The following is a 16809-nucleotide window of genomic DNA, read 5'->3' as shown; positions in this document are numbered from 1 at the left end:
ATTGAGGTCAGGTGACGTAGTATAAAGAGCGATAAAAATCCACGTAGGGGCGAGGTCGGGGTGGTTGGATGGGTCAAACACAGGACTTTCACCCAGGAGGGCGCTGTTCGTTTTCCGTGTGAAACCAATAATCAGCGTTGGCTTCTTTTTTAACTTACGTACTTAACGTAAGTTACTAACTTACTTATTTTAACCCAAACCATGATCTTTTCCTAATCCTAACCAAGTAGTTTTGATGCCTAAACCTAACCAAACTGCTACCGTTTCATAACTTAAACCACGTGTGATTAAATGTTTCTCAGCAACAAGCTTTATTTTGAAAGTCTAACCGGACGTTGCATATTTATGATTGCTAACTTGACCAGGTAGCCCTGCACGTGCAAAACTGAGGCCAAGGGGAACCTACGGTGTCATAGTTTGATGCATAAGGCCACTGATCAAGCGGCCATATTTGACGAGTTGGGAGTAAGAACGTGTTGTGCATCCATATACAGGAAAGATGTAGCACAAAAAAAATAATTCTGCTCTTTCTTCAGCTGCTAGAAGACATAAGAGAATAACACATACATCTCTATTAGACCTAAGGGAGGGAATAGTTTATTATATATTGTGATGGCAGTTTGGTTTTTTTGGCTTGGAAATACAGACATATACAGTAGCTGACCAAGTTCACTATGCTCTGCTGAGCAACAATAATTTGCATGCTATACTTCTAAGAGAAAAGAAATGTTGAACTACTTTACATAAGGTGCAGCCTGTCTCATCCATCCAGCATAAACACACAAACACAGCTCATAGGAGTCTGCTTATTACTGCCTTACAAAGACAAACCGAAGTTTGCTGAGTGTACTGTGTTTTAAAAGGTAAAAAAGCATGGGTAGGGTTTGAATTTCTTTACATATTTTACAGTCTGCGTCTGTATTTTTAATATTTTTAGTGGGATGACAGATGAAACCATTAAAATATGTTTTAACTGCCATTCCTGGAGGGAAAAGTCTCATAGAAACACTGTAAATTGATGTAGCTTGCATTTCTGAGTCTATTTTGTGGTTAGTAGTGTAGGTAACTTGCCAAACAGACAACATGACAATACAACAAGATATTTCCAGTGCAGCGCTTGATGGCAGAAAAAGATTGTAAAACATCTATGGAATAAGTGTCAGGTTTTGGCAGCGTCAATCCCTACGAATCAAAGAGAGAGGGGCATCTTCCCAGAACCGCCATTTCACACCGGCGTTCAATGATCACACAGGGAGAAATCCATCACGGAGGAGGCGCAGATAGCAATTTCCTCACTGACAGTAGCCTCCATAGACCAGGAAGCAATGCAGCAACTGCACATCTTTGAGGGTCTGTTGTCAGTTGTGTGTGAAATATACTCTCTTGGATGCGGATTTTAATTTGACACAAATTAATGGCATATAATAATGTGAGTATCCAAGAGTGGCTTATATTTGTAGTAGGGACTCAGCTGTACATTAATGTTTAGGTGAAATAAGTAAAAAGAATATGTGTGCATGTTTCCTGTCCTTGCATGTTTCTTTTTTCTTTTTCTTAGTTAGTATGAATTATAGCCACCAACATGTGGCATTTATTATTTATTTATTGGTGGATGTGTACCGTTATGTTTTGTGCATACTTTTTATGTTGTGTGCATGAATTTTATAAGATATATCATTTAATTCTACTTTTCAGGCTGCATTTACAGTGTTTTTCTGTTGATCGATGAGCATTGTCCTTGTCAAATTAACCAACAGACTAAAATAAAGTTAAATAAAATCATGAGAAACTAAAAAGAATTTTGGATCTCTGCTTCAACCGTATTCACAGGTATTTTTTATTTGGATGCCTGCCTGTGTTATCAATTTTCTCATTCAGCTCTTTAAAAGAACAGGAATAAGTGTAATTCCCAAACTGTGGAATGATTTAACCTTTAAATAACAGATGTATAGACAACTAGCTGAGATGAAGTGTGACCTATCAGAGAGGAATAAACCAACACAGGTGAGGAGGCTGGCAATTATGGTGCCACTGGCAACTTCTAGCTAATTAACTAATTGTCATTTTGCCCCTTTGTACAGGGGCAAATGATTTATGTTAGTAGAGCCATTAAGGTTTGTTTGGCTATGCATCCATCAGAGTACATAATCTCTTTGGTGATTTGTCTTAAACGGACAAACTACTTAGCTCAGGAGGTGAAAACAGGCTTTAAGAGTAATTTATGTCAACTTAAAAGTTACTGTTTTTCTAGAGAAATGCTGATACACTCTCTTCTCTGATGAGACTGCAACACATGCTCAGTCATGTCCTAGACATTTGCGGCATTAAAACTCCAAATTAAGTGTTTGTTTACACTCTCAAGATAACCACTGAATTTCATTCTTCTCTTGACTCTTGAAATTTACACTAAAATTAGTTTTCCGTAAACCTTAATAAATGCCAAGTACTTGAGTAAAATAACTTTCATGCAATTTTCCAGGCAGATTTAGTCATGTCAGTCAGTAAATGACACTAAATGTCAGTAAAAAATTGCAAGAGAGATTTTAAAGAAAAACATTACCATGGTGATTGTGGTTCAAATGCAAATACTTTGATTCCCTCTACAGCCCCACCACAAGATTCTTGATAAAGGACCAGCAGCACACCCTCATCTTCTACTGATCCCTGCTGGTTCACTGGAGACATTACTTACAAAAAAAACAGCACAGAGGGGACGGCTTGAGTTTGATTTCACAGAGTTGATCACACAGTGAGTAAGAAGAAGAAGTTAGACCACTAAGAATAATGATGCTTTACTCCAGAAAATTCACATGAAGTAAAAACATATTTTGCTTGTTGTTCATGTTGATGAACAGTCTGGAACTCTAGCTACAGCAGTGTGCCTACTTTTATTCAAAGTCTGGCCATTGTGAATTAGTTTCACTTTTGACTTAAATTTATAAACTTAAATTTCAGTAAAAGTAAAAATACAGTATTAGTAAGTAGTAGTAAGTATTATCAGCAAAATGCCAAAGTACCAAAAATAAAAGATTGGATTGGATTGGATATTGGATTTTGGGCCTCAAGCAATTATTTAAATGAAACCACATGAAAAGATTAGAGGGGAAATCACTATTTGGTGGAACTGCTAACAACTTGTAACTTTTTGTAAAGGGTCACAAGTGAAAAGGGTTGGGAACATCTGGTTTAATCTTTAACAGTGCACTGCATTTCATAAGCTTATCATACGCTTTTTATGTGAAATCTTAATCGGAAAAGAAACCAGTAACAAGAAGTAGCGTAAAATGAAAATACTCAAGTAAAGTACAGCAGAGTTTACACATTTTTGGCTTAACTTGATGAACTAAAAATGGAAACCTTGCTACAAAGTCGAGACTTCAAAACTGGAAAATGATTAATAGGCAGAGATTTAATTGCAGTATTTTCCCCTTCCTATGGCCACTCGGCTGTTTTGTACGACAGAGATACCAGAAATTAGAGGGTATTCTATCTGGAGTCTGGCTTCCTCAGGGCCATGTCTATTTCAACACGGCTGCCCTAAGGCCTAGTTCAAAGGCTGAGCAAAGCTAAAAGCCTGGAGATTGAGAGAGCAGAGAAGGGGGAAAGGAGATGATGTTGTTTGTCATGGCTTGTTAAAAACAAACTATTGAAGATCATTGAAGGTCCCATGCTTTTAAAACTCAGACCTCAGGCCTTGAACAAAACAAGCGACAGAATGAAACGCTCCTAATCAAAATGAGAGTCCTCACACCCCCATCTTGTTTCCCTCTCAGGAAGTGACTGATGTTGGGTGTGTCAGCAGACATATCATGCAATCCATTACAAGGTATCCTCGGGGTACTTTGCCATCATGTTAGGGTCAAAACAGCTCGCAAAACAACATTTTCATAAATGTGGCATCATTGGAATGTCCTGGATACTTGAAAATGTTTTTTCATCTCCAGGTGTGCTGCCCTCTGGGTTCAAAAAGAAGTGGACATGTCCAGTTGCTGCAGGAAGAAGCATTAGTGAACAATGGCACCAGCACAGCGGTGATGTTAGAAGTACATGGCTGAGAATATGGGAGGCAACATGATGAAAAGTATGGACTGTACTAGTGCTATTCAAAAGCGGCGTCCAAAATCAATGAAAAAGACTTAGAGACATTATCTTGGTACGACTAAATATGTCAGTTAAAAAGCAATTCCCATTAGCATGTGGTCAAAGCAGAAAAAAAAGCCCTGTCAATCTACATCATCGTAAGATTCATTGGATATTCAAGCCATGAAAATGCAAATGGGAACATTTCCTTTTCATTAAACGTTTGTAATTAATTTCTTAAACAACAGAGGACCTCTTCCTCCACACATTAATTTCATTGGTCTGCAGAGGCATATCTTAGCCTTTCCAGAATTAGCACAATTAACCACCGATGAATAACGATCACTGGGCCATTTGAGATTGCTTCTGGCTCTTTCCTCTCCATTTCAGTAACATTATATCTAACTGCCTGACAATAGTGAGCTTGTATTTGTTCAATATATGAACGCATGAATTATTGATACTCGCTGCTATATCTGTTGCTACTTCCCTTGGGTACATTCACTTCGTCATGATGTTAGATAATGAAAAGAGTGAAGAGACAGATTTGCAATGTCTTTCCAAAACGCCAGTCTCCTGCTGCCTAAAGACTTTTTTAAGAGTGCTGTCTATCTCCTCCGCTGCCTCTTGTACTAACGAAGCAGTAGCAAGCCTCTCATGAAAAATGAAAACTATTGTGATGGAAAATAATATTTTTACTGTCACAATCCGCAAAATGTTGACAGTCCAGGTAGGTACAAACTATTCTATAGTATTATGTTGCGAAATCCCTGATGTACATTGTTATTGTTACTGTCATACTTCAAAGATGTATTTAGTAGGATTTTGACATTGAAGGAGCTGCGTGATGGATTTCAGCAGCACTGGGAGAAGCTGCCTTTAGTTTTTACAGAGTATACAGTACCAGAATCTAAAATAGCTCAGGTATCTCACATTGTAGCTGCCCCCTTGGCCTTTATGATGCAATAAGAGAACAACCTTCCTGTGACATGCCTGTGGTCACAGCTACAGAGCAAACAGGTAGTATCCCAGATGCAAGAACTGTCTCATACGTGACTGGAAAAGTCGACTGTTTCTCAGAGGTGGAACAAAGTCATGGGGTCTCATGAAAGAACCCTCTCGTACAAACAGAGAAATACTTTCTCTTAGATAAGAAGGAAGTGGTCCCGACCTGTTGTACAAGTCACAGACACATTGTCTTTCACAGGGGAAAACCCTTGTTTGAATTAAGAATTATGCCTTTGCCCAAATGAATCTGCAGTTTAAAGGTCAACAAAATGAACTGAAATGATAAATAAATATATAAAATGAACTTCATGGAAAATTAATATTCTGTTCATTTACTAAGATGTTCGACAGCATTTTTTAAAAACAATTCTATTGGCTATTTTTGCATGGCAACAGTTCAGAAGTTGCAATGAAAAGTCTCTCACTCTCACAGCTGCCTCTGGATCTTTATGCAGGTCACTGTCCAGGTGGACATCCATTGCGTCATACAATGTAACATCACCTACTGCATATAATATTCTCTTGTCCAACACGCGACTTTCACATCCCCTTGACTGCCTCCCATCTAAGTCATGGACCACTTTGTTTTATAATTACGTTTTTTAGGATCTAACTTCATGTCAAACCATTCATTGTTTATTTCTTTCACAGTACGGCACTGTTGTGATGACCTGTCATGGCAGCTGTATTGATATTTTCTAATTGTTTCAGGTCTTCTAACACCACTACTGACTCTGCTAAATTTGTTGAAACCGTTCTTTTTAATCTTCGGTAACATTTATGTGAATGTAACTTAACAGACTTACGTAGCAATTTGGGAGTGTCAATTATGCCAATGATCAAATCTCACAAAAGCACACCTTATCATGAACAGGTGACTTTCATCTAGATGAAATGGGGACTTTTTCATCTTGTGACACTCAAAATTTAAGAGAGGTTTAAAGATTAAGAATACAAAAAGTTCTCGCATGAGAACCATTGTCCATTGTCACACGTAACTCTCAAGTATTGGTTATAAAGTCATATCCCACATCAAGACAGGTAAATCAAGTCAAGTCCCAAACCTAGTGTTTCAAGTCCTGAACAAGTCGTTATCTGCCTATCCTGTTGATTTGACTAATGTAATGTTTTTAGTGAAAGAAGTTTCCCTCTAAGTGTCGGGGAAACTGGCACTGATATTACTCAACTGGACATTGGATCATTAACATTACTGCAATACCTGAAATACTGAGCAATATTCTCAATATTCTCTTACTCCAGTGAAATATACTGTGTTTGTTCTCAGTTTAATTATTCCATGTTTGTTGATATTTATTAAACTATATTACTGCTGTGCAATATCCACCACCTAATAAGCTGGTTAAATCTGCTACACTCAACTTGACAATACACATGATTGCACTACTATTACTTACATTATTACATTGTACTGTACACTTACTTAGCTTTATACTTCATATCCACTTGTACTTATTTTGATTAGGTGTATTATAGTGTATCATATTTCGATTTGCTTGCAGACTTATTTATTATTATGTGTATTTCTATTCTATAAGTACTTCTTGTTGTAACAAAGAGTTTCCCTTTAGGGATCAATAAAGTATTTCTGGTTCTGATTTCTGATTCTGAAAAATAATTCTGAACTCACCAAATTCATGAGGAGACCAAGTCCATGCCTCTGTTGTTTTTGGACCTGATTGGACCTTTTCCGGGAGCTTGTAGATTGGTGATGCTTTTATCTTATTTTTTCTGTCAGCTGTGGACAACATGACATCACATCAAGACATTTCAGGCATGTAACTGTTTAAGGCAGAAAAAAAAACCTTCAGCTATCTCAAACATCAAAGATAAATAGCATGCCTTGACATCAGCTCATCAGAATAAAGAGCAGGGGCATCTTTCTAGACTTTGCACTAATATTCATGCAGGGAGAAATCCATCTTCTAGTATCCATTTCTCTACTGACAGCTGCCCCAGTAGACCATAATGCAAAACAGCTACAGGATATTTTTACTGATCTGTCATCCTTTGTGAGACAAATACAAGCCTTCGTTGACAGTTTTTTTTTATTTGAACAACCTAATGCTGATATTCACAGCTTTTTTTTATTGACTTTGAGGTCTCTGTCATCACTGTCATTCTCTCCACCTGTACATCACATTGTGCCTCCTTTTTCATGGTTTGGAAAAGGCTGAGGAAAAGTGGATAAAGTTCAACAAAGTTTAGACCAGTGCTGACTGTATTATGCTCATTTGAGGCAAACTGGTGTCAAGGAGGAGGTCTGTGAAGCATTTGAGTTAGGAAAGTACAAGGCATTTAAAGGCTTTCATTGTGGCTTAGGTCAGTGCTATTAGCCTGTAGCCAATGAGGCAAGTAACCTCGGGGCAAACAACTTTGTCACAGAGTGGATTTTGTGGGCGTGTGGTGAAAAGAGGAGGTCAAGCACATAAAAACTATCTAGTTGTACGTAGATCTATCAGCAGTGCAGGTTTCGTAAGTGTTATCAGCATTCCTCCCCTCATTTTCAACTTCAGCAGCAACTTTTAATTTGAATATATTTATGGAATTTGAAATGAAGAGATCCAACCTTATAAAAATGTGCCCACACGTTCCTCAAGAATCCTAATTTATAATAATCATGCCTAAAATCTCCTCAATGACTCCCTCCACTTATCTCCAAATGCCTGTGAATTTGTAGCGCTTATGTCATTATGCTGTTATAAAGTGGAACATCAGTTCAAAATATGAAGACATAAAAAGGAAAAGAGCTCTCAATCTCATTTTACCCGGCTTCTATAGATCTGCTTCTGCAGTCCTTTTTCATTTCTCCCCAAGGAACATGGACCTTGATAGACTCAGACAACTGTATCAACCCACAGAGTGACACAATCCTTATTACATGCATGGCGATCCGGGGATGGGTGTTTTAAATTTCTCTCCAGTTAATAAAAAGCATTCAGGTTCCCATGGGGTTGCCAACTTGATGTGAGCGGACACACACAGGCAAATTAACACAAATCTAATAATAGACAATAATAAAATGTATCGGAGTAAAAGAACAGCTGTGGTAAAGGCTGTCGACTAAAGGCTAACAAAAGCTTGCAGCGTAGTCAATTTAATGATAAAGAAGGTTATTAGTCGAAATTAGTTTTCTATGTGTTTCTAGGTGTGTTTCTAGGTGCTTTAGGAACAGTACAATAATATTATAGTGATTTCTACTGTGTATAGGTCTGAAGGACAAATTACAAATTAATACTATAACTTCATTTTTTTATGCCTGGAACATGACCATATCCATTATAATGAGAGGTGTTCGGACTACCTCTTGTATTCAAAACATCACAATCACATTCTTGGCCTCAGAAACAGTAGCTGTCAAAACAATCTCACCACAAGGTCCACTTTCTATTTTTTGAACACTTTAAGAACATCTTGCAAATGTTGGCTTCAAGTCGGAGTAGGATTGAATGTTTAATATTGATCTCAGAAAAAGTAGTTGACAAAACAATCCGGTCCACTTAGTAGCTGTTTCTAAGGTCAAGAACTCTCCAATTCCATGACAACTGGCAAGCAAACTCCATCTGCAGAAGAATATTGTGCGATACAATAGAAAGCTCCTGGACCTTGTGGTAAAAATATTTTGTCAATCACAATCTATTTGGGGTTTTACAACAAAAGCGCAAGTTCAACTTTACACAAAGAAATGCCATTTTCTCCAGTAGTGACGACCTCCACAACATGCGTCCAAGGGGATTCTGACCTTGACGAGAGGCTGAAGTTATGGTTACAACAATTTTTCCATAGACAAGAATGGTGGGAAAATATAACACATAAAAATCACGCAATGACACACAACAATGGTGACTTATAGCTGATGTAGGTAACATACTTTCAAGCAAAGTAGTTTGAAACCTTATCATCAATTTGGTCAAAGTATTTCCACACTTCCTTCTACATTTAGCCATCTCTTGCCATTTTACTTAATGACCACACTAGCACTATTTCTATGAACAATCCTTTAAAAAAAATCTGTGTACTATACACTAGTACTACTTTCTCCACTGTGAGTTGACTAAACGCCTTTAAATGCCAATCTCTTAAGAGCATTCATTAGAAATTCTTCCAAACCCACTTCAACACCCATTCAAAACACAATGCACTCGACTCACACTCTCACACAATGTTCCTCTGTGGGTTTCACAGTATGTGGACTAAAAAGGTCACTACATAAAAACTGAATATCTTTTGGTACAGTACAAACCCAGTGGACAATAGTGATGTCCTTGGTGATGATTGACTTTGGTTAGGTGCTGGGATTGCTGGCTTTAAAATCTCACTTTTTGGCATTTCTTTTGGAGCAAAAACTCCCAGCTTATTATAATTTCAGAACACTTCTAATCCATTTATATCTAAGCTTTCGATAGTCTCTTATTTGTATGTGTATTGGTATTCCACTATTACAACAATTTTAGTGCAATTACCGGCAGTTATGAGAGCATTTTGGAGACATAACTGAATCTGGTCTCCTGAAACAGAAAAGCATCTTTATTTCTCAGCAATAAGTAAATAATTTAGAAAGAATGGACATTTTTAGCCTGTAAAGTGTTGTGGATGCACTTTGGAGCTACTGAGAACTGTGCGGAAAGTCAATTTTACCTCAAAGTTTCATCAAGGAAATGAAGTTGTCAACATCCCCACATTCTTTGGACAAAGTCTTACTCGTGGTCACTTTTAACCAAACAAACCTCTGGAACAACCTGTACATAGGAATATACTGTATACTGTGGATATGATGTAAGCTAACAACAGATGACTCAGTATCCTAATAATTGGTCAAAACCATGTGGCCTTACAGCGGGCAAACTGAGCCCCATGGGGTATGGACTAAGTCTATGTGAAGGCCAATTCTAGCAATGTTTTGTTCTGCACTAAGAAAAGCCAATACCTCAGCCCCAGTGTCTAGGTGGATGTTAGTCTGAGCCTGCCCTTGGACATTTATTACATGTTATACCCCTCACTCTCTCTTCCAGGCTTCCCTGTCTACATCAAATAACGGCAAAAAAATATCCCAAAAATCTTAAGGGAAATAGCAGCACTACAAAATAGCAGCTTCAGAAGCCTTAACTTTCCTCCCACAGGACCACATGTCACTTCTGTCCAGAACAGACTGAGTTTCTTTACTGCAAATATAAGCCATAACACCCTGAGTGAGGACTTCACTTCGTGGAATGACCTGAAAGCTGTCTCATCTCTTTGACTTAACTTTTCCTCCTAAAAATTATTTTTATATGCAGCTATTTTGCATTTGCAGAACCGGATTGTGGTTATTATATATATATGAAACAAAATGAAGATACAGGACCAAATGTTCTTTGCAAATGTGTATGTGTATACTGAACTGAGCTGTGGCAATTAAAGCATGATTAAGGTCATAATGGTTATGTCTATGCAACTCAAACCACTTGGTTGAGGTCAGACAAAAATTAGTTTAATGAACTACAGTGCAAGGTATGGTTAGACAGCTAAAACAACTTAATTTAGGAAAACTATTGTGGTTACAATAAAAAAAAAGTCAAGGCTGCCTCCCAGTATGAAATGGGACCGGACAGGACATGAACCCCGATTCCCAGACCCTTGAGTATGAATGTAACACTACTTCCTGTGCTAGAACTAAGTGTACATATGTAAAAAATGTATTAATGTACATTTGTTGCACGCCAACATACTGTAATTCAAAGGAGATATGGGTTACTTATTCACAAGCTTATCATCTGACTAAATGTTGTCATGTTCAATTGGATTTTTTTTTCCTACATAAAATGTCACTAAACATTATCATTGGGCACAAATCACAACCTGTCGTCCATTATGAACGTAATTCCTGGAACACTGGAATACGCTGCAGTTTGCTAACGCCAGAACAAGACTAATTGACTAACTGACGCACCACTGCTCTCTGCACACCTGCTCCCCATTTGGAGAAAAGATGCACTGTGGCACTGTTTCTCTTAAAGAAGCAGCATGTGACAAGAAGAGGCCTTCCTTTGGAGAGTGTGTGCAGTAGCATATGCTCTCTAAATACAGCTGAATTTTTATTTTGAAAACCTAAGGTTCTCCTGTTGGCATGCAGGCTTGGCTGTAATATGCCATCTTTTTGAGAACTGGAACTGAGAGGAAGCTGGGCACAGAGGATAGGCTAATACATGCCAGAGTCAAGATAGCTTAAGAGCCACACAATACCCTATGTTATTAATACCAATATTAAAATTAAGAAGCTCATGTGCAAAGGAAGGTCTTGATGATTTTGACATGGAAGACAGGTTCACATAGTAAGGATATGAAAAATAAAAATGTACGGTAAGGTGGGTTTATCTGTGTTGATGTTGATTACAAAATTAGGAGGAGGAGGTTTTGGAGGAGTCAGGGAGAAAAGGCAGTGACTCGGATGGGTGTTACATGATGCTGATTATGCTTTCTCACCAGCAGGCTGGCAGCATCAAGTCCAGCTTTTCTGAGTCAGACCCAAGTGGGATGGAGTTTGGAGAAGCTGCGTGCCATTTCTTCTCCTTCTTCTTCTTCTTATCCCCCCATGTGGCAGCAGATGGGGCTCCCTTGCCTGGTGACACAGACAGAGACACAGAAACATGATGCTGCTGAGCAACCTATGGACAACCCTGGTAACCAAAACCCTGAGGAGGCCGTTGAGACTTCCTGGAGTTCAGTTCCTCCCTTAATGAGGTGGAAACCTCATTTAAACTTGCCTGAATGACGGATTACTATAGGAGGGTTTAATTCAAGTCAGTACCCTTTGCAAAGGAGTAACGGTAAACTGTATTTGCTGCACTAGCAATACTAACGGTGTCTTAGTTTTGGAAAGGTTTGCCTCAGTTTCTCATCAATTAAAAGTTCCTCCAGGCAATATTTTAGGTTTTATTCCTGCCTGATCCTGATCTCTTTAGCGCTTGGAGATGGTTTCATGTTTAGTGAGACCATCCTAAACACATGAACCCAGGGTTAAGTCCCAACATGTTGGCAGGGATCCAGTCTGCTTTACTGTCCTTTAGAAAGAAGCTGTATTAGCTCCCGGTGTGCTTTTCTGCAGCTGACCCTGTGCTCTGACCTTCCTGTGGAGAGGGGCGAAGCAAAAACAGAATTGCCCAGCAGGGATTACTAAAGCATGTAATTCATTCATTAATCCTTCTCGCTTCCAATTAAAAATATGTGCGTGTGACTGATATGTGGGTTTAATATGCGTGTATCACTGATTTTATGAAAATGGCCTGGCCTTTGTATTTGCATAGCTAAACTTTAAGATGTTGTGATGTCACAATACGGAATTTGCCTTTTTTTCCAAACTTTATAGACCAAAATATATTTCCATATTACATTTATCATGTCAGTAGTGATAAACAATAGAGATGTAACACACAATATGGGGGGGGGGGGGTAAGACCAGTAGAGAGGCTTTGAAGGTCTGATAAAGACATATAGCGCTATACAACTCTGTGATACAGAATATTTACAACAACAGAGGCCCTGAGTATCTCAAAGACCACCTTCATAGGGTTGGGGGAACTCATTCCCACCAGTGCTTGCCAAGGTTTGATACCAACATACCAACAGTAAGTATCTGTTCTTTTAGGTTCTGTGGTGGAAGGAATTGCATTAAGTTATCTTTAAATTATGCATTATGGGACATTTAGAAGTTGAAGTTTACCATCCTGGTTAAGATTTGTATGTAATTTTGTATTTGACTTAATTTATTGGCTGTTTGATTTGTAGTGATTTTATTGTTGATGATAAGTATTGTGTTGGTTTGTTGGTAGTGTGATGTCATCTAGTCACCTGGATTCCTGTATTTTTGCTATCTTTGCATCAGCGACCAATGAACGAGGAAATGAGTTTTGGACTATCAAACTACAAGATTAAAAAATACATTTTAAAAAAGAAAAGAAAAAGGCGAATGGCTGATCACATTTTAAATAATTTCAAGATGACAATTAATCAGGGTTATTAGACACTCAGTTTTTATGTATTTGTTTGAGTGCAGCAAAAATTTTAGGTTTTAAAGGAAAATGAACAAAAGCATTCTTTCAGTAAATTTACCCATTAAGATCATAACATTTACTATGAAATTAATGGGGCCTATTATTCAAAATATATAAATTACATCTAACAAAGATTTTAATTCTGCTTTTATTGTTGAAAATTACACATGTTGCTACTCAATTACAAGAGTAGTACAATTACATTTCATTTGTCTCATTACAGAGAGACACATGAATGGTTCTTGTTCATTTTTATAAAATGTACACCTGACATTAATATTATCAATGTCGGATTTGGTTTTTTTTGGGGGGATTTCACCATTGACATCTGATGCAAAAGAAAAGACTATTGCATCACAGATTGGGGTGTAGCCAAAGGTGGAGCTTGCTTTAAAATTTCAACTCACACAGCAGTTCACCAGTAGTTTTCTGCTCATCGATATAGAGGCAAATTTACTCGTTGAAATTAGAAATTATTCATTTGACATCATTGCAACAGACCAAAAACTGTTCTCAAACCTGGTGGTTTTGATGAAATGATAGGTTGATAATATTTTCTGCACTTAGACTATATAATGAATAAATTGGTAATGGCAACAACGTATATGCCACAAGGGCGTGAGGTCAGGACAGACAGATGGTTCACAGTGTGAACTGGAATGAGCTGCAGCATAGAAATCTGCCGCCTGGCCTCATCCCCTCAAAGCTAAATCAAGTCGGTTTCTCCAAGATGGGGCTCATCGTATGAGTCACTGTGGTCCACTTACCCCAAAAAAGACAGCCATCAATAACCTCCACCCTCCAGGCTGCGTGATTGTAATGACTTTGCAACAAACGACACGTCACTGCCCTTAATTTAATTAAATTTCATCTTTATTGGCTTAATTGTTTGTGACAAGACGTACTCCGAGACATGGACTAGGAGGCTGACGGGGAAAATGATATGGCGATGAGTAATTAATGTCTTTCTTAATTGGACTGGAAGCTGTTGGGTTATATATGGATCAGCAGTATTCACTTAAATGCAACAAAGTTATTCTAGATTGAATGGATGGAGAGATTTCTGTGTGTGTTTTGGGGTTTTTTTCCATGGAGCTCCTGTGCATTTTGTATTAGAAAACAGGTTTCAAGATGTGTTTATTCCTTTTCAGATGTGCCCAGCTAACACACCTGAGCACCTCTGATGTGTATGCACTAAAGCAGTCCACTGAGCTCCTCCAACTGGCTTGTTTGTGATAACCCAAGAGACTGTGAGCACTGAAGAGATACAGCAGCTTAGGTCTATAGTGTTTTTGCCTTTTGTTTAATTAAAGCCCCTTTTCACATCAAGAGGGCTTTGAAAAACTGAAATATTAAACAGAGCATTTGTCCTCAATGAATGTGACTATTAAAAAGTGCGCCCAAATCAATTCAGAATTCTTCCCTTAAAACTAAATCCATTTTATTATGAAGACTGAGGGAAGGCGTTTATCAAATATGTAGTCTGTCTGAGTGCTATTCAAATTATTCTTAAAAACTCCCAGGCATGTTCGCTGCTTCTCAGAGCAAACGTTGCTCTGAGCAGTGACACTTAGGTCTTAAAGGGAAAGTCCAACTTATAAAGGATCCACACACAAGTATTCAGTAGGATGTGGAGGTATTTTAGTCAAGATATGAGACACAATTTAAGATGTCTCATACTTGGTGAGATTTATTCAGGACAGTGATGATCTGAGTATTTTTAGCATCGAGGGTTTAGCATATAAAGGCCCAGGCGTCATCCATAATAAACAAAAGTGCTGCTGATTGAAATCTGCTATTCTTTCCAAACTGAATTAAATAATGCTTCTATTAAGATGTTTCCATTAGTAAAACAGGCTTACAATTTGAAAATTTCTTATGCTTTCTCTTAAAAGTCAAACATTATATGTGAGGATGCACCTGTAATTTACATGATCAAAAATTACTAGTTGGGCCTATAATGAGAACACATTTTTCAAAAACCACTTCAGTATAAATGTTTTAATTCAGACATTTTAGTATGAACTAGGGTGCAAAATCCAGCAAGCAAAACCACCAAGCGCAACAAAGACCACCAATATAAACTGTTGAAAGGCAGGTCAACATATTAATTAGTTGAGACCATAGTGTCAGACCAGTGTCACCATAGTGGTTTTTGCCCACTCAGAGTCAAGTCATCTGTGGCACAGAGGACACATGAGGGGCTCTAAAAAGCACTTAAAGACCCTGGAGTATACTTTCAAGAAGCTGGGGTTTTTTTAGTGCCAGGATGGTCCAGTTTCTGAAGCTCAGAGAAATAGGTTTTAATAATATAACACATACGGTTCACATATATTTTGGCACAGTCACTTCTACAATTAGGAAAAATTCCATCCTAAAATGTTGTTTGACTGCGTCATTTTCATTCTCAGTTGATATACTGAAATATTTCCAGTGGAGCTACAAGCTATAGTTCATATAAATCATAAAACATCTACAGTTAATGTCAGGTTTTGGAGTGAAGAATAAATAGCTTCTTTCTACATCCATTATTTTCCAATCAAACAGGGAAAGATCCATCATATACTGTAAGAGGAACATAGAGCATTTTGAGGAAGGGACAGAGCTCTCACCTTTCTTCTTTATGGGAAAAGGTCAGTCTATTAGTCTTACTTTGCCATTTCTGCCATGAAAGTTACTTAATGATATATCCAACCAGTAAATACTAAAACCTCAAATAAGTTCCCTAAACAATGAAAAACTTCATTCAACCAAAGCAACTCCTTAAATGCAAAGACAACATCATAATCATATGCGAAGGTGAAATATTCCTTTAACCTGCGGGGTGGCCCATCTCAGCACTGGTGCTAGACTCTGACAATCACAAGGTGATGAGTTACATGTGACTTTGGGGTTATGATCTTGTCAGACAACACAGCAGTGCATTTCATCCAGTGTCAGAGGGGAAATTTCTCACTACACTGGACTGATGATCACTGGATTGGAAGATCTGGGCATTGTTAGAGTCTGACACTTATCAAGATCACCATTGATGTTCCCTCTCTGTAGTACAACAGGTGATTTCAGCTCCGGAAGGATACCGGCTAATCCCTACAGGAAAGGTATTGTGATGAAATTTAGTCCTGGCTTCTATGAATAGATACCGTCCAGTCTTTTAATATGACACTGGTTCTTTTTCCTTAGAAGTAATGAGACAACAGACAGGACTTAAGGATAACAAGGCCGACCAGCAGTAGAAAGCTGAGATAACGAGGCTCCTGACAGACAGCTAAGGTAAGAAGTGGCGGGGAACTCGGAGCTCCCCTCTCATTATCAGTTTCTCACCCTCCAATTCCAAAGTTTGTTCTATGTCGAGAGAATATGCTGGTGTTCAAGCTGTGACATCTCCTCAACAATGAGCCAAGGATGCCAAGAGCTGGTTTTGTCATTTTGATGACAGGCTCAGATTTAGTCGAGGTGACAGCAGAACTCTTTAGGATCAAATGCTGTGGACATACATAATGTGGTTGGTTTTCTGAACTCAGTGTTGCTGTACTGTATCACATACATCATGGTCACAGCTAGGAAGCAGTGTAGAAAACAGTGAGCAGCTGATTTATATTCTTAATACATTGCACCATTTCTGCCAAAAAGTAATATTTTTATTTGACTGAAATATTTTGCTCAATATTGT

At 38.1% G+C, this 16809-nt stretch overlaps 1 long non-coding RNA gene across 2 annotated transcripts; it reads left to right on the top strand.

The window, feature by feature from the left end:
* The first annotated feature begins 2607 nt into the window (after positions 1-2607).
* On the top strand, positions 2608-11700 carry LOC122872393. 2 transcript variants are annotated; one of them, XR_006377098.1, is made up of 3 exons: positions 2608-2749; positions 3945-4081; positions 11575-11700. It is a non-coding gene; the product is annotated as an uncharacterized LOC122872393 (long non-coding RNA). The 2 variants fall into 2 exon arrangements; XR_006377097.1 differs by having other exon boundaries at positions 11572-11700.
* Positions 11701-16809: the final 5109 nt, after the last annotated feature.

This window comes from Siniperca chuatsi, linkage group LG24 (assembly GCF_020085105.1).
Source record: "Siniperca chuatsi isolate FFG_IHB_CAS linkage group LG24, ASM2008510v1, whole genome shotgun sequence".
Taxonomy (NCBI): Eukaryota; Metazoa; Chordata; class Actinopteri; order Centrarchiformes; family Sinipercidae; genus Siniperca; species Siniperca chuatsi.
Note: the sequence above shows the minus strand (reverse complement) of the source record. Positions and strands in the feature narration are given on the sequence as shown.